The following is a 23,110-nucleotide window of genomic DNA, read 5'->3' as shown; positions in this document are numbered from 1 at the left end:
ATCTCAAATATTTCTGATAATTATATCAATTTAAACCCATAGGAGGATATCAGTTGCTGACAAATTAAATAGATTCCACATCTGTGAGACATCAGGACATTAGACTAGACTGGGATACAATTTCTTAGAACACACAGGGAAAGATCATTGGTAAATGCTTACGTTTTATACTTAGGTGGTGCGAGATATCCAGATATTAAGTAAACATAGTATATCATCATCTTGTTACTATTTTAAAGGATTTCAAGAAGTTCTGGGTTTAGACTGTGGGAGCCCTGCTTTCTAGTTTTCAATTCTGTTTTACTTATTTATTTTAAATAAAAATCAGTCATCATATAGCAAGCCTGCAGTGCATGAAATTTCATTTTTAGTTACTTCATAGGGAATGATCTTCAGGGTATCATTTCTCATGTTATTGTGATTACTTTGGAGAGAAAGCTATTTCTTGGTTCTCTTTAGTGATTAATACAGATTCCTTAGTGTTACTCCAGGGGAATCTGCAGAACTGTGGAGTATGAATATAATTAAACAAAATGGTAACTGTGCAAGGGAGTCGTTCTAGTTATTTCACTTAGGAAAATAAGAATGTTTGAAGGGAAAATATTCTTTTGCCTGTAAGAAATGGAAACTGTTTATTTTTACTTAGATATTAAACTTATGATAGAATATTACCACCTTATGAATAAAAATACAGTTGATACTTAGATTTGAAATTGTGATGTTGAACAAATTCTGATCACTTACAATGGGCTACTATAAGAAACACAAGTACACTAGCTAAATATGTGCTTTCAAGTATAGATGTGTCTTGGCTTGCAAGGAGGTATGTCTTGAAATGGTAACCATCTCTCACCGGAGAGTGATTGTTTCCTCTTGACTGAGTGCTGCCCCTATATAGAATCAGAGGAAGAAGATCAGTTCACACATTGCTAGCCTGTCAACAGAATAACAATTGACACAGCAGTTTCTATGGAATATATATCTCCTTTGCACCACAGCAAACTTGACACACCATTAATCAAATTATTACAACTTGGGTATCATTGCATTCAGACAAGAATTCAGCAGGTTATTACTTCTTCCTTTTTCCTGTTGGAAGGAGTATTTGCAAAAATAATTTCTAACATAAACATTTTGACATAATATCTATAAACTGAAATCAACATAATTGGTAATTCAGTAGTCTTACTGTTCAATATCATCTTTATAAATATTTTTGTTTCTTTGTGTGTGCTTGAGTGTGTGCATGGGTGTGTTCATAGGTGTGTGCATGTGTGCACATGTGAGTGCAGATTCTCACAGAGGGCAGAAGATAAAGAATCTCTCAGGACTGGTCATATAGGAAATGTGAGCTGTCTTATGTAGATGTTGTAAGTTAAGCATGAGTCCTTTGTGCGGCTGCTCTTGAGCTCCAATTCCATCTGGCTTAAATGTAAATAAATGGATGCAAAAGATATTCTATTCAATAATTCTGACAGAGCCCTAGACTTCTGTTTCTATTGCTATGAAGAAACATCATGAGCAACGCAACTCTTAGAGAGGCAAATATTTAATTGGGGCTAGATTACTGTTTCAAAGGTTCAGTTCATTATCATTATGGCAAGAAACATGGAATCTTGTAGGAAGACTTGGTACTGAAGGAGATAATAGTTCTATATCTTGGTCTGAAGGCAGCCAGGAGAGGACTCCTCCACATTGGGTGGAGCTTGAACACCAGGTATATCCAAGTCTGCTTACACAGTGATATGCTTCCTCTAACAAGTCCACACTTATCCCTACAAGTCCACATCTCTTAATTGTGCCACTTCCAGTGTGCCAAGCATTTCAAACCACAACATCAAAACAGATAGTGGGGAGACTGGAGAATATAGAACGATAAGATATTTCATGATCTGGATACTCAAGAACATGTGGCCATCATTCTTTCCTTAGGAAAACAAGCCTAAGAATCTCAGAGGTTAGTAACTGATTATATAAATTTAGTATGTAAGTCATCAAGTTTAATCAGACAAATAAGGTACAAAATGAGATCAGAATACTGTTTCTTGATTTAAGATTCAATTGTGAATGCTACAAATTAATATTTCTTTTTAGAATAAAATATTTCATTTGGTTTAAACATATTTTAATAGTAAATATTAAATGCATAGCAACTTTGACTTAAAAATCATTTGCATTTTTCATTGATCAAATTGTTGCTGTCATTTATGGTTATTCACAGATTACCGTACGAGCTTGTCACACATTCTGTGTCACGTACTGTGTCTATTAACTATGCACAGGTAACACTGTTATGGACTGTGAAGTGACAAAAGAAAGGAATATACTTGTTCATATTCATACACTGACAAGCTCTATATTTTCATAACTATCATTGACCTTCATCTATTGTCAGTTCAAATTATAAGATGATTTTGTCACAGCTTTATTTCACAACAGAGTGATGAAGTGCCCAACGTGTTGGCATTTCCACTGTGAGCTACTATTCTGTTTCAGTATATGCAGTCATAAGATAAAGCCCAATTATAGTAGAAAATTTGAAATTAAAAAGTATATCAAAAATGAATTTTAGAGAAAAGGACTCAATATCTGTTAACAAATCTCAAAGAAAATATCTGAGCAGAACATGAAATACATTTTTAAATGTTTGAATAAGAAATATAATTGAATTTGTAAATATAAGCTCACAAAAGCATATAGATTAATTACCTGAGCAAACATAACAGTATTTTTCTGTTTATTTGTTTTTGAGACAAGGTCTAAAAATGTTGGCAACCTGGAATTTCACATGTAGATCAGTCTGGCCTTGAACTCACTTACCTCTGTTCCTCAAGTACAAGAATTGAAGAAGTGATTAGCAGATCCAGCTAACATAAATGTTCTTCAGAATAAAATTGAACCTATTTTCTAAAAGCATATAAAAATAAAATATTTGCTATCTTAGTGTTTGATGAAGTATCTGAATATGTATTTCCAAATATCCAACATTAAATTACCTTTCTCACTAATCATTTATTTTTCAACATACAGTTGTCAATATTTTAAAATACATATATATTATTCTACAAGAACATTTAAATAAAATGAAATTAATCTGAAAACATTACAAATTTTGTAATAACTTAGAAATAAATGGTAAAATATGAAGATATCAATTCCTAAATAATAGCTAACTGGTTTTTTTTTAACTATATATGCTTTTACTTACATTTCAAAGGTTATTCCCCTTCCTGGTTTCCTCTCCATAAGCCCCAGGTATCCCCCTTGTATATTCCCCTGCACTAGGGGTCCAACCTTGTCAGGACGAAGGGCTCCCCCCTCCACTGGTGCCCCAACAAGGCTATTCTCCTCTACATACGCAGTTGGAGCCCTGGGTCAGTCCATGTATAGTCTTTCAGTAGTGGTTTAGTCCCTGGAAGCTCTGGTTGGTTGGCATTGTTGTTCTTATGGGGCTGCAAGCTCCTTCAACTGTTTCAATCCTTCCTCTAATTCCCCCCAAGGGGATCCTATTCTCAATTCGGTGGTTTGCTGAATAGCTAACTTTTTAAAGATCGACAATTACTCTGAATTGCAATTTCATGACCTAGAAGAAAAAGTCAAATTCACAAAAACTTGAAAATTTTGTTAGCCAGAATAACTGAAATCCATTATAGGATAAAGGAAAATATTATTCCTAGAATTCTTTTGTAATTAAATATTGATTATTAAATATATTGCAACTAATATAATTTTAAAACTAAAACAATTTTAATAAAATGAGAAAGTAACAGATGAAGTATGAAATATGAAATTTATCTTATGAAATTAATTTCATAATGCAGATAAAACCTATTGAATATAAATTTATAATACTTCATAATTCATGAAAAATTTTAACAAAGTAATAGATTTTAATTGACGGACAACTGATATGAAATCAATGGGTATAATCATAATTCTTTTAATTTTTCAAATGGATTGGCCCAAACATTAATGGATACTTCTAAACATAGAAACAAGAAATGTTCACCAATCTCTCTCTCTCTCTCTCTCTCTCTCTCTCTCTCTCTCTTTCTCTCCTATTTATCTTAATCTTCCTCTCACTCTTGTTCTCTCTCTTGACACAGGGTACGTCTATAATGATGGTTTGTATATGCTTGGCCTAGGGAGTGGTATTTAGTAGGTGTGGCCTTGGAGTAGGTGTGTCACTCTGGGCATGATAACCTTGTCCAAGCTGCCTGGAAGATAGTCTTTCTCCTGCCTTCAGATGAAAAGGTAGAACTCTCAGTTCCTCCTGCACCATGCCTGCCTAGACATGCCACTTTTCCACCCTGATGAATGGAACCTCTGAATCTGTAAGCTAGCCCCAATTAGATGTTGTCCTTATAAAAGTTACTTTAGTCATGGTGTCTATTCACAGCGGTAAAGCTCTAACTTAGGTATCTATGTATGTCAGACTGGCCTGGAATTCACTATGTAGTTCAAACTGGACTTGGTTTCATGGGAATCACATGTCTCCAGGAGTTCTCTGGGACTTAAGTGGAATAGCACCACACCTGGCTCCCACACTTTGGAATTTATTTCACAGATAGTGGTGTTAACACTTTAAATAATTCTAGAAACAATTGTGAGTCATTAACATCAAACACATTAATTTTATTCTTCTAAATAAAGTATTATATACCCCCTCTTGCAAAATTGCAGTGATGTCTAAACATTTTCAGTATGTGAGATCAACCCTGTATTTTCTAAGAAGCTATAGAATGGCCACGGTGAAGCAGATCAGCCTGAGCTAGTGTTTCTGATTTAATATTCTGCAGAACAAGAGTGCATTTCTCTGGCCTTTTATTCAGAAATGAAGGCAGAAAATTCCCTGCTTAGTGAGGACCAATATCACAGGAATCTTCCCATGCAGATGTCTAGAAATCAAGTGTGAATCAGCTCTTTATAATTTTGTTTTGCTTTGGAAAATTGCTAATTTTTGGTCACTTAAAAATCAAAATAATCGAAGGTCTTATAATTGACCGGTAATACACCCACACACACACACACACACACACACACACACACACACACACACACACACGAATCTCACTTTTCATCATAGCTATGCTTGAAAAAGTCACTGGAAACAATGACAGCTACAGTTCTCCAACTCTGTGGTTATGTTTGTATCAATTAATCAACATTCACAGCTTTATGTGTGCCTATTCTTAAATATCTCATTTAACTTGCTATAACTGCTTTATTAACATTGAACTCATGGCAAAAACACTATCACTCATTACTGAATGAGGCTCATTCAACATACACATTTTAAACAACACATATTATAGCCTTCTTTCATTGAGAAGTACTAGCTATCACCTGGGAGCTATAGAGAAAAGTAAATTTCTGGGCTCAGAGGATGCCCTTGCTGGGCAGCTCAGCTTGTAACTCCAGTTCAAAGAGATCTTCCACTAACCTCTGTCGACCTCTCTGAGGCAAACAGAAACACAAAAACAGAAACTTACACACACAGACTTACTAGATGCCTCTGCCCAGCCTTTGGGGAAAGAACTGAAATGGGCACAGATGTAGGATAGATGCAGGTCAAAGGATTGATGATCTTTGGCCTTTTTATCACTTTAACTATGCTGGATGCTGAAGTTGATGGGTTTGTAAACTCTAAACACTCTCTTCCTTATTCTATGGGTGAAAACTACTTATTTCTTTTTTACTTCATGACTCTCTATCTTTCATTAGACTTTAGAACACTCTGCTTTGTCTAATGCCCTGTGCTTAAATAAGCACTAAAAATGTTGACTATCAATTCTTCATGACTATTTTTCTTCAATAAGTGCTACAACACAGCTCTTCATTGACTATCAAAGTTCTGTGCTTCAAGTCCACTAAAACTTAACTCCTTGTTTCTCCATTATTTAATTTATAAATCTCTGTGCTTGAATAAGGCTAGAAAACTTAACTCTTGCTTACTTTATAATTTTATGCTTGATAATTTTCCATCTTAATCCTAAATTACTCAGAGACCAGAAGCTGCTTTACTGAGTATTTAGAAAGGCCAGAAGTCTTGATTTCTAAATTTTTCTTGTAGTAGAAGCTACAGGTCTCTGACAATTAATACTCAATTGTTTAACAGCAGGGAATTAAATAAAGCTGATGTTTGATCTTTTCCCTGTAGGACCTTAGCAGTTGAGCCCCAAGATTGGACTTCACTAATTCCCTGTCAGCTACTGAATGTTGCTCTCCCAGAAAGAATCAGTTTTACACAGGCATATATACATGGACACAAACATACATTTATATACATTCGTACATTCTTGTTGGGTCCAGCCACTTGTCTCATACTTATGTACTTACATACATATTAATATACTTACATATACAAATGGAGCCCAAGTATCAGTGCAGAAAGATGAAATTCTGGATGAAAATTAAGTCTCAAAGTTTATTGAATAGAAAAAGAAAGATTTTACTCTTTCATTGCTAAATGAATTAAGAAATCTGTCTCATTTTAAGAAAAGCCTGCCTGCTGCTTTCTGCTCTCCTGCAGGTCCTTCTCTTCTTAGTCTTTTTTTCCTCCTGCCTACTTAATTCTATTGCCTTCTTTGTCATCATCTGCTCAGCTCCTCATCTCTGTAACACTTCGATTTTGCTTCTACTTTCTTTCTATTCTTCTTCTACACCCTCTCATTGTCATCATTCCTAGTTTTAATACTTGCCCAGGACACGTGATCACATGGTATTTCAAGCACCAAAAGTTCACTACAGGTTCAAACAAAAATTCAAATCATAAATTGAATAAGGAATTTACAACATGTGTGTTCATTAAGATAAGTAATCTAACTAGACATACATAATCTGTCATTAGCTCCACAGTTTCACTGAGAGCTAAAACTATATTTCTTATGTCTCAGTTAACACTGAAGCTTAGTATAAAGAAGTCCAGTCAATATTTTATCTTCCGTCCTTCAATGTACAATAAATCACTCAATCCCAGTTTGTGTCCTCTAATTAATTGTTTTACAGCCTAAAGGAACGTATTCCTAAATCATAAATCTGTTTTCTTTCTATCTAGTACAATTAGCTCATGACCTATGAAGACTCACAGAGTCCTGATTGCAGCTTTTATTTTTAATTTTATTTTTTATTTCAGTCTTTATTTTAAACAGCTCAATAATGATTAGTAAAAATTTAAGAACTTTTAAAAAACCATCATTAAATATTATGAACTCATCTATTTGTCTGTATAACATCAGTAATATGTTATATAGTGGTAAATAGTAAATCTTTGTTGATCTGCACAAAATCTGCTGAACGGAGTAGGTTAATGCCAAGAAATTGTTATATTCATTTAATAATGGCAGGAAAGGCATATCAGTGAGAAGAATCAACCATGAATTGAGATTTCTGAAAGCCTTGCAATTCAGAATTATCTATCACACCCATGTAAAACAAAGTTGCCATGTCCAGAAAAATCACTGTGTACCTTTAGCTTTTCTTAGATAGGTCCTGATACACTCATACATAGTTAACTAATTCTATTTTCATTTAAAAGCAAAGATAGTATTTACTGAGAACAGTAAAACTATTGACCTTCAATTTAGCACAAAGATAAAATGTGACTGCATCATACCAGGTACTGCACATGTACCATCTCACTTAACAATCACAAACATTCTATGAAGAAGTATGACCATGTAGTATTTTGTAATAGTTCATGTAGTAGATATCATGCTTAAATCAATGAGCTTATATCTAGGCATTATTTTTCACTAATGCTTTTCTTGATTAAAATATGCTGCCAAGATATAGGATACTGTTACCTTGCCTTCAGTAAGCACTGTAGCAGTCATGAAGACATCACTATTGTTGAAAACTGGATATTGAATAACAGTTACAGTTTTTGTCTCATTAAATGCCACTGTGTGGTTCCTCACATTGCAATTTTAGCTGCTGCAACAGTTATCAAAGTGCTTAAAAATAGACCCTTAATTCATCATTCTCAAGACCAGCCTTGGTGGCCAAAGGCAAACGAGAATGAGCCCAATGAGATGGATGAGCCCAATAGATGTTAGCCTAGTACTAGTAATGCTGGTAATTTTATTTTCCTTTTATTTTGAAAGAGTTTATGTTATGCTATGTCATAATTAGAGTGTCAGAGGAAAACTGAACTTGACAAGTCTGATCTAGCTGTTCCAGCTTTGCACCTTTTAAATTCTTTTATGGTTAATTCAGATATGTGCTATGGAAATCTTACATAAATTATATGTTGTATTAAGATTCATTAAAATATTAATATGGGAGAATATTCAATTATACAGGACTTCAAAGAACATGATGGCTCTAAGCATTTATTGCTTGGAGGCTTATATTTGCCTGGGTACTGATGAAGAGGGGAACATTTTAGTCAAGAAATAACCATTGCTAATCATAACAGTACCACACACGCACACACACACACACACACACACACACCACAGACATGAGAGAGAGAGAGAGAGAGAGAGAGAGAGAGAGAGAGAGAGAAGAGAGGAAGGAGAAGAAGAAGAAGAAGAAGAAGAAGAAGAAGAAGAAGAAGAAGAAGAAGAAGAAGAAGAAGAAGAAGAAGAAGAAGAAGAAGAAGAAAAAAAGAAGAAGAAGAAGAAGAAGAAGAAGAAGAAGAAGAAGAAGAAGAAGAAGAAGAAGAAGAAGAAGAAGAGGAGGAGGAGGAGGAGGAGGAGGAGGAGGAGGAGGAGGAGGAGGAGGAGGAGGAGGAGGAGGAGGAGGAGGAGGAGGAAGAGGAAGAAAAGGCATGGTGTCACAGCATCATCATATTTGTACTGGTTCAGATCCCCAATTCTGAAAGAACTTTCAAAAGAGGGCCAGATATCACTGCATTATGATCAAAGACACCAAAGATTTATAGTAGCTACATGCAACTGACCTGGATTTTAGAGGAAGTTATTAGTTTTATTATAGTAAACTGTAAGCCTACAGAGTTGTCTACACAGGAGGAGTCATCTCTAATTCTTCAGTCCTATCTTTCAAGACAGGCAGATAGGTGTTTCCTACTGTCCAAATATATGTTCAAATGTTGAAACCCTAGAGCTCAAAAGTGAAGATTTTATGTTACAAAACTTTGTAAGAACCCAGAGCCAGCTCTCTTGTGCCTCATACTGTGGAAGAACAAAGCAAGAAGGGACTGCACAAATCAGGACACAGTCTTCACTGAACACTGAATCTTCCAGTCCAATCTTGGACATCCTGAACTTCAGAACAAAGAAATATGCTCATGTTATTTATAAACTATAGTCCCTCTTATATTCTTTTAAACCAGCAAGCTGATTGATTGATTGATTGATTGGAAATCAGGACTTCACATCACAATGGATATAATCATGGTAGACTTGCAAAAAAAGTCTTTAAAAATTAATTCTTTGTACAATATTCAAGTATAAGGAAAAAGAGCATTCCTAGACTGGAGACATGATACGAATATGAGAAGTAAAAGTGCAAAATAAAAGAAAAACAAAATTACCAGCATTACTAGTACTAGGCTAACATCTATTGGGCTCATTCATCTATTGGGTTAATTCTTATTGTTCTTTGGCCACCAAGGTTGGTCTTGAGACTGATAAATTCAGGGTCTATTTTTAGGCAATTTGATAACTGTTCCAGAGGCTAAAATTGCAATGTGAGGAACCACACAGATGACTTTTAATGAGACAAAAACTGAAACTGTTATTCAATATCTAGTTTTCAACAGTAGTGGTGTCTTCATGACTGCTACAGTGCTTACTGAAGGCAAGGAAACAGTATCCTATATCTTGGCAGCATATTTTAATCAAGAAAAGCATTAGTGAAAAATAATGCCTAGATATAAGCTCATTGATTTAAGCATGATATCTAGGGAGTGTGATCCTGGCTGTTAAACTAATAAGTTTGGGGGGAGGGTGTCTTTCACATAAGCAAAATGGAGATGGGGATACCTGCAGAGCCAGACACTTCCATTAAATTCTGAGATGTCAAATAACCTACCACCTCATTTAGGCTAACCTCTACCTCTTTATCTTAAAAATAGTCTTATTCCTTAATAATTTTATGTCTTCCTTTTCAGAGGAAGAAATATTGTAGCAATGAATGAATTTCCATCAATGTGGGGTTGAATCCTATTTGGCTGGTCTGTAATCTGGCCAAAGGACCACCATTAAGGATGTCAGAACCATCCTTGGAAGGCCAGCTTCCTTTAAGCCACTAAAAATAGATGTAATAATTATCACTTTAAGAAGATGTTTTATTTTTCCTTCCCAGAGTTCCCAACCCCTACTTATATTATTCAGCTTTGATGTTTTATAAATTTACTAACTTTTCTGAGTGATTAAAAACATAGATACTTGGTTTAATCTTTTTATCTTTGTTCTAAACTTTCTTTCTCCATTAATTTTGGTTTCCATACTCTTTCTCTAAAGCTCTCTCTCAACCATGTGGCTGTGTGTATATCCTGTGTCTCGTAGAATACCGCACCAAGTTATCTCAATGAGCATCATTTCCACTACCCTCTTCTACTCTCAATTCTACTCCACATGGTAACTTGAGATTTACAGCTTGTCTAATTCTATTTGACTATATAAAATTGTCCTTGAGATTGAAATATATTCAACCTCAACCTGAAAACATTCTGTATCTGAAAACAGTGGAACCTTCAACAAAAATCTGATCCATCTCTAGGTCAATTAAAGACATTGGATGAAGAACAACCTACATGGTAAATAAAGGAAACTATCAAATTTCACAAAATTTTTTAGAATATATAATGAATTGTTAATATATTAGCATTACTTGGTATTCAATTTTATTTCACTCAATACTCAGTGATAAACCCACACACCTTTTGGCATTTGGTCTTTGACAAAGAAGCCAAAATTATCCAGTGGAAAAAGGACAACATTTTCAACAAATGATGCTGGTTCAAGTGGCAGTCAGCATGTAAAAGAATGTAAATTGATTCATTATTTTCTCCTTGTATAAAGCTCAAGTCCAAGTGGATCAAGGACCTCCACATAAAACCGTTTATACTGAATCTAATAGAAGAGAAAGTAAGAAAGACCCTCAAACCATAGACACAGCGAAATATTACCTGAACAGAATACCAATAGCTCATGCTCTAAGAAAAACAATTGACTATTAGGACCTCATAAAATTGAAAGCTTCTGTAAGGCAAAGAACACCGACAATTGGACAAAACGACAACTCATGGATTGGGAAAAGATCTTTTCTAACCCTGTACCTGATAAAGGACTAATGTTCAAAATGTGCAAAGAACTCAAAATGTTAGACTCCAGAGAAACAAATAACCCTATTAGAAAATGGGATACAGAACTAAACAAAGAATTCACAACTGAGGAATAATAAATGGCTTAGAAGTATTTAAATGTTCAACACCCCTATTCTTCAGGGAAATGCAAATCAAAAGAACCCTGAGATTTCACCTTACACCAGTTAGAATGGCTAAGATCAAAAACTCAGGTGACAGCAGATGCTGGCAAGGATGGGGAGAAACAGGAGCACCCCTCCATTGCTGGGGGGAGGGCAAGCTGTTAAAACCTCTTTGGAAATCAATCTGGAGGTTCCTCAGGAAATTGGAAATAGTTCCACCTGAAGATCCAGTTATACCACTACTGGGCATATACCCAAAATATTCTCCAACATATAATAAGGGCATATGCTCCACTATGTTTATAGCAGTCTAATTATAATAACCAGAAGCTGGAAACAACATAGATGTCCCTCAACAGAAAAATGGATACAGAAAATGTACATTTATACAGTGGAACTACTCACCTATTAAAAATAATGACTTCATGAAATTTGTAGGTCAGTGTATCGAACTAGACTATATCATCCTTAGTGAGGTAATCCAAACATAAAAGAACATACATGGTATGTACCATGTGATTAATGGATATCAGCCCAAAATCTCAGGTGACCCCCAATACAGTATACAAACCATATGGAACTTAAGAAGAGGGAAGACCAAGGTATGAATCTTTCAATCTTACATAGAACAAGGAACAAAATAATCGTAGGAGGTAGAAGGAGGGAGGGATCTGGAAGGGAAAGTGGAAGGAGAGGGTAAAAAAGGGGGTGGTAGGATCTAGTATTGGAAGGAACAGGAGAGAAATGCAGAGGATAAGGAAATTGAATAGAAACATGTAGCAATGGGAGATGGCGAACTGGGAGTAGCAATTAGAAAGTCCCAGGTGCCAGGGAAACAAGAGGCTTCCAGGACCCCATGGGATAACTTTAGCTGAAATACCCAATAAAGGAGAGATACAGCCTGTAGAGACCACTTCCAGAAGATAGGCATGGCCTTTAGTTGAGGGAGGGGCCATCACCCATTGCAAAATTTTAACTCTGAAATGTTCTTGCCTAAAGGAAAGACAGGGGCAAGAAATGGAACATAGACTGAAGAAAAGGCCATGCAGAGGCCACCCCACCTAGGGATCTATCCCATCTTCTGATGCCAAGAAATGCTTGCTGACAGAAACCCAGTATAGGTGTTCCCTGAATGTTTCTACCAGCACCTGACCAATACAGAAGAAGATACTCAGAGCCAACCATTGACCTGAGTCCAGGGACCCAAATGAAAGTGCTAGAAGAAGGAATTAAAGAGCTCAATGGAATTGTAACCCTATAGGAAGAACAATATTGACAACCAGAGCTCCCAGGGACTAAACCACCAACCTAAGAGGATACATGGAGGGAGCCATGGTTCCAGATACATAGATAGCAGATGATGGCCCTATCTGTCATCAGTGGAAAGTGAAGCCCTTGGTCCTGTGGAGGCTTGATTCTAGAGTGGTGAGGCAGAGTGGGTGAGTAAGAGGAGGAGCAAAAGAAAGGGAGGTAACAAGGGAATGGGAAGAAGGGTCTGTGGATGTATATGCTATATGAAATAGGCAAACAAATTACAAAAAATTGTTATAAGAACAAATAAATATTTTAATGATTAATACTGATAAAGAAACTTTTACATATGAGTTCTTTCTAAGAAAGTTTGTTTTCATATTCTGCTAAAATTTACATAAATTGATAGACTGTTATATTTGCAAATGACTCTGTTTATGCCTGAACTTTGAAATTGTAAAAGACTCATCCCTCCATCTGAAAAAAGTACTATGTTAAATTTTTCCTCTGGATTAGAATGACTACTAATTTAAATAAGACATCACAAAACTTGTATTGCTTTTTTTAAAATTTATTTTTCTTGAATATTTTATGTATTTACATTTCACAGGTTATCCTCTTCTCCCATACTCCTTCACCCTCCCTAAGCCACTATGGGGATGCTCCCACACCTACCCACCCACACCAACCTGGATACCCAACACTGGGGAAATGAGGCTTCACAAGACCAAGGGCTTTTCCTCCTATTGATACTGGACTAGGCCATCCTCTGCTACATATGTGGCTGGAGTCATGGGTCCCTCCATGTTTACTCCTTGGACAGTGATTTAGTCCCTTGGAGCTTAGGTGGGGTCTGGTTGTTAGATATTGGTGTTCTTCCTATGGGGTTGCAAAACCCTTCAGCTCCTTCAGTCTTTAACTCCTCCATTAGAGTCCAACTGTTCACTCCAATGGTTAGCTGCAAGCATCCTCATCTGTATCAGTAGGGCTCTGACAGAGGCTCTCGGGAGACACCCACATCTGGCTCCTGTCAGCAAGCATTCTTTGACATCAGTTTGGTAACTGCATATGGGATGGATCCCCATGTATGGCAGTCTCTGGATGACATTTTCTTCAGTTCCTGCTCCACTCTTTGTCCTTGTATTTCCTCCTGTGGGTATGTTGTTCTCCCTTCTAAGAAAAAATGAAGCATCCACATTTTGGTCTTCCTTCTTCTTGGGCTTCATATGATCTGTGAATTTTTTCTTAGGTATTCGAAGCTTTGGGGCTAATATCCATTTATAAGTGAATGCATACCATGTGAATACTTTTGTGACTGGGATACCTCACTCAGGATGATTTTTCTAATTCCATCTCTTTGCATATGAATTTAATGCAGTAATTGTTTTTGATAGCTGAGTAGTACTCCATTGTGTAAATGTACCACATTTTCTGTATCTATTCCTCTATTAAAGGATATCAGGGTTCTTTCTAGCTTCTAGCTATTATAAATAAGGCTGGTATAAATATAGTGAAACATGTGTCCTTGTTATATGTTGGAGCATCTTTTGGGTATATGTCCAGGAATAGTATAGCTGGGTCCTCAGTTAGTACTATGTCCAGTTTTCTGAGGAACAAGCAGACTGATTTCCAAAGTGTTTGTACCAGCTGGCATTCCCACCAACAATGGAAGAGTGTTCCTATTTGTCCACATTGTCGACAGTATCTTCAGTCATCGGAGATTTTGAACTTAACCATTTTGACTGGTGTGAGGTGGACTCTCAGCATTGTTTTGATTTGCATTTCCCTGATGACAAATGATGTTGAACATTTCTTTAGGTACTTCTAAGCCATTTGTTATTCTTCAGTTGAGAATTCTTTGTTTAGCTCTGTACCCTATTTTTTAAATAGGATTATTTGCTTCTCTGAAGTCTAAATTCTTGACTTCTTTGTTTATATTAGATATTAGTCCTCTATCAGATATAGGATTGATAAAGACCTTTTGCAAATATGTAGTTTGCTGTTTTGTCCTATTAACAGTGTACTTTGCCTTACATAAGCTTTGAAATTTTATGAGGTCCTACTTTTCAATTATTGTTCTTAGAGCCTAAGTCACTGGTGTTCTGTTCAGGTAATTTTCCCCAATGCCTATGTGTTTGTGGCTCTTCCCCACTTTCTCTTGCATTAGTTTCAGTGAATCTGGTTTTATGTGGAGGCCTTTGATTCACTTGGACTTTTTGAATGTGTCAATTTGCAGTCTTTTACGTGCTGGCCTCCAGTTGAACCAGCACCATTTGTTAAAAATGCTGTCTTTCTTTCCATTGGATGGTTTTCCCTCCTTTGTCAAAACTCAAGTGACCATACATTTGTGGGTTCATTTCTATTCGCTTGATCTACCTGCCTGTTTCTGTACCAATACCATGCAATTTTATCATTATTGCTCTATTATGCAGCTTGAGGTCAAGAATGGTGATTTCCTCAGAAGTTCTTTTATTGTTGAGTATAGTTTTTGCTACCCTGTGGTTTCTGTTATTCCAAATGAATTTGCAAATTGCTCTTTCTAACTCTATGAAGAAGTGAGTTGGAATTTTGATGGATATTGCATCACATCTGTGGATTGCTTTTGGTAAAATGGGACATTTTTACTATGTTAATCCTGCCTATCCATGAGCATGGGAGGTCTTTCCATCTTCTGAGATCTTCTTCAATTTCTTTCTTCAGAGACTTGAAGTTCTTGTTATACAGATATTTTAATTATTTGCTTAAAATCACACAAAGATATTTTATATTATTTGTGTATATTGTGAAGGGTATCATTTCACTAATTTCTTTCTCATCCTGTTAATCCTTAGAGGAGATGAAGGTTACTGATCTGTTTGAATTAATTTTTTCATCTTTATTAACTTGGGCATTTCTTATTTACATCTCGATTGTTATTCCTTTTCCCGATTTCTGAGCCAACATCCCCCTAACTCCTCCTTCTCCCCTTGTCTATGAGTGTTCCCCTCCCAAACCTCCCCCCATTACCTCCCTCCCCCCAACAATCACGTTCACTGGGGGTTGAGTCTTGGCAGGGCCAAGGGCTTCCCCTTCCACTGGTGCTCTCACTAGGCTATTGATTGCTACCTAAGAGGTTGGAGCCCAGGGTCAGTCCATGTATAGTTTTTGGGTAGTGGCTTAATCCCTGGAAGCTCTGGTTGCTTGGCATTGTTGTTCATATGGGGTCTCAAGCCCCTTCAAGGTCTTTCAGTCCTTTCTCTGATTCCTTCAACATGGGTCCCGTTCTCAGTTCAGTGGTTTAATGATGGCGTTTGCCTTTGTATTTTCTGTACTCTGGCTATGGCCCTCAGGAGAGATCAGCAACTGATTCCTGTCAGCCTGCACCTCTTTGCTTCATCCATCTTATCTAGTATGGTGGCTGTATATGTATGGGCCACATGTGGGGCAGGCTCTGAATGGGTGTTCCTTCTGCCTCTGCTCTAAACTTTGCCTCCCTATTCCCTCCCAAGGGTATTCTTGTTCCCCTTTTAAAGAAGGAATGAAGCATTCGCATTTTGGTCATCCTTCTTGAGTTTCATATGTTCTGTGCATCTAGGGTAATTCAAGCATTTGGGTTAATATGCACTTATCAATGAGTGCATAACATGTGTGTTTTTCTGTGATTGGGTTACCTCATAGCCACAAGCTAGAAAGAACCAGATGCCCTTCAACAGAGAAATGGATACAGAAAATGTGGTACATCTACACAATGGAATATTACTCAGCTATCAAAAACAATGACTTTATGAAATTCATAGGCAAATGGATGGAAGTGGAAAATATCATCCTGAATTAATTTTATATCGAGCCACCTTGCTGAAGTTGCTTATCAGCTTTAGGAATTTTTTGGTGGAATTTGTGGGGTCACTTACTTATATTATGACATCGTCTACAAATAGTGATATTTTGACTTCTTTCTTTCCAATTTGTATCTCTTCAAACTATTTTTGTTGTCTAATTGCTATGGCTATGAATTCAAGTTCTATATTCAATAAGTAGGGAGAGAGTCTGAAGCCTTGTCTAGTCCCTGATTTTAATGGGGTTCCTTCATTTTTCTCTCTATTTAATTTGATGTTGGCTACGGGTTAACTATATATTTCATTTACTATTTAAAGGTATGGTGGTGGTGGATTCCTGATATTGTCCAACATGTTTATCATAAAGGGGTGGTAAATTTTGTCAAATGCTTACTCAGCACTTAACTAGATGATCATGTCTTTTTTCCTTGATTTTGTTTATATAGTGGATTTCATTGATGGATTTCTTTATATTGAACCACCTTGCAACCCTGGGGATGAAGCCTACTTGATCATGATGAATGTTGATTTTGATATGTTCATGAATTTGGTTTGTGAGAATTTGAGTATTTTTTCACATATATTCATCAGGGAAATTAGCCTGATATCCTCTTTCTTTGTAGGGTGCTTTTTTGGTTTAGGTATAAGCTTAATTGTGGCTTTGAAGAACAAATTGGGTAGTGTTTTCTGTTTCAATTTTGTGGAATACTTTGAAGATTATTGATATTAGGTCTTCTTTGAAGTTCTGATAGAATTCTGCATTAAACCCATCTGGTCCTGGACTTCTTTTGATTGTAACACTTTCAATGACTGCTTCTATTTCTTTAAGGTTTATGGGACTGTTTTTTACTCTTAGGTGGTGGCTGTCATTGTCACTGAGGTGCATTTCCTGTGTGCAACAAAATGCTGGTTTCTATTTTTGTATCCAGTTTGTTAGTCTATGTCTTTTTGTTGAGGAATTGAATCCAATTATGTTGAGATATTAGGGAAAAGTGATATTTTCCTGTGACTTTTTGTTGAAAACAAGTGGAATTGTGTTTGTGTGGCTATCTTATTTTGTGTCTGTTGCAAGAAGATTACTTTCTTGCTTTTGTAAGAGTGTAGCTTACCTTCTTTTGTTGGAGTTTTTCATCTATTATCCTTTGCAGTGATGGATTTGTGAAAAGATATTGTGTAAATTTGGTTTTTATCATAGACTATCATGACTTCTCCATCTATGTTAATTGAGAGTTTTGCTGGATATAATAGCCAGGGATGGCATTGGTGTGCTCTTAGGGTCTGTATGACATCTGCCTTCCAGCTTTCATAGTCTCTATTTAGAAGTCTGGTGTAATTCTGATAGACCTGCCTTTATATATTAGTTTACCTTTTTTTCCTTACAGCTTTTAGCATTCTTTCTTTGATTTGTTCATTTGCTGTTTTGACTATTATGTGATGGAAGGAATTTCTTCTCTAGTCCAATCTGTTTGGAGCTCTGAGGCTTCAATATATTCATGGGGATCTTTATTTAGGTTAGGTAACATTTCTTCTATAACTTTATTGAAGATATTTACTGGTCATTTAAGTTGGGAATCTTTGCTCTCTTCTATACCTATTATTCTTTGGTTTGATCTTCTTATTGTATCCTGGATTTCCTGGATGTTTTGGGTTAGGATCTTTTTGATTTTTGCATTTTCTTCGACACATTGTGTCAATGTGTTTTATGGTATTTCATGCATCTGAGATTCTCGCTTTAATCTCTTCTATTCTACCTGTGATGCTTGCATCTGTGATTCCTGATCTCTTTCCTAGGTTTTCTATCTCCAGGGTTATCTCCCTTTGTGATTTTTTTATTGTTTCTATTTCCATTTTTACATCCTGGATGGTTTCATTCAATTCCTTTACCTGCTTGGTTGTGTTTTCCTGTAATTCTTGGTGGGATATTTGTGTTTCCTTTTTAATGGTTTCTACTGGTTTACCTATGTTCTCCTGTGTTTAAGAGAGTTATTTATGTCCTTCTTAAAGTCCTCTATTATTATCATGAGATGTGATTTTAAATACAAATCTTGCTTTTCAGATGAGTTGTATATCCAGTATTTGCTGTGCTGGGAGAACTGGGTTCTGATGATGGCAAGTACTCTTGGTTCCTTGGCAAGTACAGTTGCTCTTGCCCTCTGATTACCTTTGATATTAGTTATTCTTATTGTCTCCGGTTGGAGCTTGTCTCTCCTGTGGCCTTGTGAGCCTGTGAGCCTGGGATTTTTGGGGTGAGTGCGCTCTTGGCAGACCACTCTCTACTGGCACCTTTTGTGTCCTAGGATTGTGGGACAATCCCAGCTTGGGTGCAGATATAGATTGGAAGGGTCCCATCTCAGGCTCTTCCATGGCTCTGGAGCCCTGTGCATTCTGGCCAGGAATCTCTTTGGACAGTCAGGAGAGAGAAAATTGGTTCCTACCCGTGGACTCTGAGCTTAGGAGCGAGAGTGTGCCTGGCAGACCAGCTCTCTGCAGGTAAGTTTTGTGTTCCAGCGCTGTGGTACAGCCAGCACTGGGCCAATATTTGAATTCCTATTACAGGCCAATATGGGCAAATTATCTGCAAGATACTAGAACATCTAATATATGGGTCTCTTTGCAGGCAATTTTCTAGACATTTCTGATTAATATAATATTCTAGCCAGAGCACTGTGCAAATATTATTCATTATTTTTATAATTTTCTTCCTTATACAATATACATATATCAAATAACAGTTGTATTTATCTACAGAATATCAAATACAAACTTCTCTGGATATCCTGCCTTCAAAAAAACAATAAAAATTGTGATGTTAGAACTTGGTCTATAACTGAAGTCATGTGGGGAGAATTCTGAGTGATTAAGAGAACACTCCAATTAAAACAAGACAAGAACCAGGTGGTTTCAGTTTCTTCAAAACATGGAATTGTTCTTGGAATATGTTGTCATGTCTCTCCCAGGTATAGCAGATAGAAGTGAATTTACTTCAGTTTACACTTTATTTCTTGCTGCTGTTATTCAATTACATGTTTACAAAATCCTTTATATGCCTCTATGGAAAAACATGATTTTTGCCATGTGCAGTTTGTTCTTGTGAGTTTATACAGCTTGAACTCATGAGAAATTTACCCATGTGATCTTTCTTAACCCTCAGAACATAAATTTTCTGAGGCTGTGAACTTTACAGTTGGCTATTGGTTAAGGCTGTAATCTGTCTCACTCATCTGCTCTATCAATTCTCCCATGTCTCGCTCTCCTAGAGCCATGACAGTAACCAACATCCAGAACTGTGCCAACCATTCCTGCAAAGCTCTCACCATGAGCCAGATAGTGGGCTGTCTCACCTGCTGCTCTCTGTCTGCCCTATCTACTGGGAAGAAGTGGCTTTGAAGATTCTATGTAAATGGAGCCATACTGAGCTTAACCTGTGGTTCTTAATGAGTGATGATGGTTGATTTTAATGTCAAGTGCGGTTTACTCCTGCTTTTAAAACTTATAATGAATGGCATGCAGTTCTATTTCTTAATAGGTCTCAGTTTGTGTTTTATATTAGGTAGTGAAGGTGAATATAAGTCCATGAATTTATTTCTCATCTATGTATTTTCTTCACTGAAAAGTCTTTTGTCCATTTTTCATCTGGGAATTTTATATTCGCTTTCTCTGGACCTAGTTTTGATGCATGTATTTTTATGCAATGTGTTGTTTGTATATGTCTTTGTCATACATTTCCTTGCTTTTAATTTTGTCAATAGTAGTTTTCTTACAAGAAAAGATTTTCTGATCGATATTTTGTAAGAGTTCAGATTTTTCCTATTTTTTCCACATAGTGAGGTCAGGGAATCATATCAAATCTTTACTGAGTCATAACTCCAAGAAATTTCCCTGATGGTTTATTCTAAAAATTATAGATTTGTATTTTGTGTTGGAGTATTTGACCCATTTGGGGCTTATAAGTAATAGTAATTTGCTGGTGACAGCATACCATGACAGGAATTGCCAGCAGTGGGCAAGGATGAAGACATCTCAGAAAGCTGCAGCAGCTCCTTGTAAAAAATGGTGGCTTCTGAGTACCTGAGAAGACACAACCCTTCAGGGGACCCACCATCTGAAATAAGCCTGATGCAGCTCTTTTTAAAAAAAAAATAAATAAAAAATAAACAAAAAAACCCAGTTGTTCCCATTTCTCCTAACCTTAGCCTTGGACAATGACTGTAGAGATTTCATTCATGTGTGACTGCTTTTTAGTTGGCCTTGGTGTGCATACTTATTCTATTGTATCTAACTGTCCTACATCTTTCTCCTGCTTTGGTGAGTTCTGTGAAGCTATATGTTCCTTGATGTAAATGATTCTTAAACCATTGGATATTGAGGCATAGGAGCACAGCACAGCAGAGCTCTAATGACCCAGCTGCATGCTGTGTGTTCTCATCTTGGAAACAATGTAAAAATTGCACAATGGTAGTTCCAGATTAATGCTTGACTTGCAAAGGAAGTTTGAAGAAATTATTAGAAAATGAATTAGAGCCAACATTGGGACCCCAAGAAAGGAAAAAGTTATTGAAGTTAGGAAATAAGTTTTGCATATCGTTTTGAGAGTGGTTCCTGGATAAGGAAGTATAGAATGCATAAAATTATATACTAGTAAAACTAAGTCAAAATACTGGGACTCTTACGAGAGTCATTGTGTGCAATGTAAAGGAGCAGAAAGCTAGCAGAATTACTGAGTTAAGGGCTAACTTGATTCTTTCTGTTCAATATCTGGCAGCTTTGCCCATGCCATTTATCATTAGAGCTTCACAGGAAAATACAAGTAGCTGACCTCAGAGCTGTGAGTTCTGAGGTATAATAAGTCAAAAATTAAAGTTGAAATAATGATAAGATTGCAATTATTATTATTTTGGCCACAGACCTGGGATAGGGGAAGCTTGAAACTTTGGGGAACAATTATAATTCTTAATTCTTTGTAGGATGTGGTTCTTCTTTTGAATTTGATTTGGCAATGATCATACAATGTCTTTTTTCTACCTGCTTTTAAGTATCAATAAAAAACTGGGGGAAGAGAAAGGCAAGAGAGCGAGTGAAAGAGCAACAGAGAGAGCATGAGAAGAGCATGTGAAGAGTGAGTGGAAAGAGAATGTGAAGTGTGTATGAAGATTGTGTGTGTGAGTGAAAGGAGAGTGCATGTGCTGTGTGTAAGACATGTGAGAGGTGTGTATGAATCGTGTGTATGAGAGTGAAAGGGTAACAAACAGAGGTGTGTGTGAGTGTAGGGTTCAGGAAAAGAAAAGCGCGGGACACATTCGTTATCTTATTCCTTTCTGCTCTTTGACGCTGCCGAGGAAACATCGCTGAACGCTCTCATCACCCTGCCATCATGTGTAAGTCAGAGTTCTCGAAGGAGCCAGAACAGCTACGGAAGCTCTTCTTTGGAGGGTTGAGCTTTGAAACAACCTACGAGAGTCTGAGAAGCCATTTTGAGCAACGGGGAACACTCACCGACTGTGTGGTAATGAGAGATCCAAACACCAAAAGATCCAGAGGCTTTGGGTTTGTTACATACGCCACTGTGGAGGAAGTGGATGCTGCCATGAATACAAGACCACACAAGGTGGATGGAAGAGTTGTGGAACCTAAGAGAGCTGTGTCAAGAGAAGATTCTCAGAGACCAGGTGCCCACTTAACTGTGAAGAAGATCTTTGTTGATGGTATTAAAGAAGACACTGAAGGACATCACCTACGAGATTATTTTTAGCCGTATGGGAAAATTGAAGTGATTGAAATTATGACTGACAGAGGCAGCGGAAAAAAGAGGGGATTTCCTTTTGTCACCTTTGATGACCATGACTCTGTGGATAAGATTGTTATTCAGAAATACCATACTGTGAATGGCCACAACTGTGAAGTAAGAAAGGCTCTGTCGAAACAAGAGGTGGCTAGTGCTTTGTCCAGCCAGAGAGGTCTAAGTGGTTCCGGGAAACTTTGGTGGTGGTAGTGGGGGTGGTTTTGGTGGCAATGACAATTTTGGTCGAGGAGGGAACTTCAGTGGTCATGGTGGCTTTGATGGCAGCTATAGTGGTGGTGGATATGGTGGCAGTGGGGATGGCTATAATGGAGGTTCCAGCAGCAGCATTAGCTATGGCAGTGGCAGGAGGTTCTAATTACAGCAGGAAACAAACTTAGCAGGAGAGGAGAGACAGAGAAGTGACAGGGAAGCTACAGGTTACAACAGATTTGTGAACGTAGCCAAGCACAGTGGTGGCAGGGCCTAGCTGCTACAAAGAAGACATGTTTTAGACAATACTCATGTGTGTGGGCAAAAACTCCAGAACTGTATCTGTGACTAATTGTATAACAGGTTATTTTCGTTTCTGTTCTGTGGAAAGAGTAAAGCATTCCAACGAAGTGTTTTACTGTAGACCTTTTTCACCCATGCTGTTGATTGCTAAATGTAAAAGTCTGATCATGACGCTGAATACATGTGTCTTTTAAAAAAAGAAAAGTGCAAAGGAGAAAAGCAGATTATGCAAGAGAATGCAAAGTATGTGGAGCCTCAAGCGGTAGGCAAGAGCGACAAAGAGAGCAGGGATGGGGGGGTGGGGGTCGGGGGGGGGTAGGTAGAGGGAGAAGAGAGTAACTTTAAGCCTTGAAAA

General features: G+C 37.0%; 1 pseudogene; it reads left to right on the top strand.

Annotated features, from left to right (window-relative positions):
- The first annotated feature begins 21,834 nt into the window (after nt 1-21,834).
- On the top strand, nt 21,835-22,618 carry Hnrnpa1-ps5 (heterogeneous nuclear ribonucleoprotein A1, pseudogene 5; annotated as a pseudogene).
- Nucleotides 22,619-23,110: the final 492 nt, after the last annotated feature.

This window comes from Rattus norvegicus, chromosome 5 (genome assembly GCF_036323735.1).
Source record: "Rattus norvegicus strain BN/NHsdMcwi chromosome 5, GRCr8, whole genome shotgun sequence".
In the NCBI taxonomy this organism is placed as follows: Eukaryota; Metazoa; Chordata; class Mammalia; order Rodentia; family Muridae; genus Rattus; species Rattus norvegicus.
This window is presented reverse-complemented; position numbering and strand designations above follow the sequence as displayed.